General features: G+C 47.7%; 1 pseudogene; it reads left to right on the top strand.

Moving 5' to 3' along the window:
• Positions 1-1663: 1663 nt before the first annotated feature.
• LOC126102376 (5S ribosomal RNA) lies at positions 1664-1780 on the top strand (annotated as a pseudogene).

The following is a 1780-nucleotide window of genomic DNA, read 5'->3' as shown; positions in this document are numbered from 1 at the left end:
TCAACTGTCGGCGGTTTCTGTCAGCCAACAGAGGAGGTCGGCCTGTATACTTTTGTGTTGTTTGTGTCCCTTCACGTTTCCACTTCACTATCACATCGGAAACAGTGGAGCTAGGGATGTTTAGGAGTGTGGAAATCTCGCGGCAACGGACGTATGACACAAGTGACACCCAATCGCCTGACCACGTTCGAAGTCCGTGATTTCTTAGGAGCGCCCCATTCTGCTCTCTCACGATGTCTAACGACACTGAGGTCGCTGATATGGAGTAGCTGGCAGTAGGTGGCAGCACAATGCACTTATACGAAAAACGTATGTTTTTGGGAGTGTCCGGATACTTTTTATCACATAGTGTAGCAGCGGGAGAGGGGGAAGAATGTGGAGGGGGGAGAGAGATGGACAGGGATGGGAATAAGATATGGTCAGAGAGACGGAAGAAGAGGAGATGGAGAGGCAGAGGGAGTGGAAAAGAGGAGATGCACAGATAGAGGTGAGAGGATATGGACAGAGTGGTGGGAAGAGGAGGTGGACAGAGAGATGGGAGAAAGAGAGTGAGTTTAGTAGGAGATGTGATCAGTAGACAGGGTGAACATTAATAAAACCGCCAAACTGCGGGAATGGATTCTGACAGGGATTGGAGGAAAACAGGTCCTATGAGCATGTGTGCCAAATGTATCATTGCCACAGTAGATGGCGCTGACGCATAGAAGTTCCCCTGACCACCCGCCATGTGTCCCTTGTGGATTGCAGGCTGTATGATTGACGCAGCACACTCAAAGCAGCAGAATGATTCGGTATTCATTTCGGGAACAAGTCGATATGGTATCGGTGTACAGCCAAGCAGATAGAAACGGTCGAGGGGCAGCACGGCTATACCAGAACAAGTATCCTCACTGACACCAACTACATCACTCAACGTTTCAAGTCCTTTTTGGGCGTTTGTGTGATCCTGGGTCCTCTCAGATAAACGTGCAGTGAGGCAGCTGACTGTACTTCCACAAGATTTTAGGAGCCGGTTCTGCCCCTCGAACGTTTCCGTTTGCTTGACCGAACAAAACACCATCTGTCTTGTTCCAGACGTGAATACCAGACCATTATGCTGCTTACAGTACGCTGTGTCGATCTTACAGCCTGCAACACACAAGAAACACACGACACGTGGTCAGAGGAACTTTCATTCGTCAGCGTCATCTGCCGTAGCAACGATTCATTTCCGGACACATATTCATAAGACCTTTCTTCCTCCGTTTCCTGTCAAGAACCATCCATGAAATTTGTCGCTTTCATTAATGTTTACTCTATATATGCCATAGGTGTGCGCAGGCGAAATCACAGCAAAAGCAGAGTGAATATATAAATTCGAAACATATAACAGTTCATTTTCAATGAAGTAAATTACATTCAAATTGTGGCTGGTTGCTGCAGTACGCTCCCGAAATTCTCATTTAAACACAAGAGGCAGCCTCTGCTTATGTACAACAAGCCGCTTTGGATTAACTATAACTCAAAGAACGAATTTCACGTGAACGCGAGTGAGGAAGACACAATTAAGATTAAATGTGATGGTTAATGATCGATGGGTTCAGCACTACAAGGACCTATGGTACCAGCAGGCGAAGAAGAGTACGGCGAACCCGAAAAAATGACTTCATTATACTGCAAGAAGGGCAACGGCCTTGCCGCAGTGGATACACCGGTTCCCGTGAGATCACCGAAGTTAAGCGCTGTCGGGCGTGGTCGGCACTTGGATGGGTGACCATTCAGCCGCCATGTGCTGTTGCTA

The sequence above is a fragment of the Schistocerca cancellata genome, chromosome 9, assembly GCF_023864275.1.
Source record: "Schistocerca cancellata isolate TAMUIC-IGC-003103 chromosome 9, iqSchCanc2.1, whole genome shotgun sequence".
Lineage (NCBI taxonomy): Eukaryota > Metazoa > Arthropoda > Insecta > Orthoptera > Acrididae > Schistocerca > Schistocerca cancellata.
The sequence above is the reverse complement of the archived record's forward strand: the minus strand, read 5'-3'. Positions and strand labels throughout refer to the sequence as shown.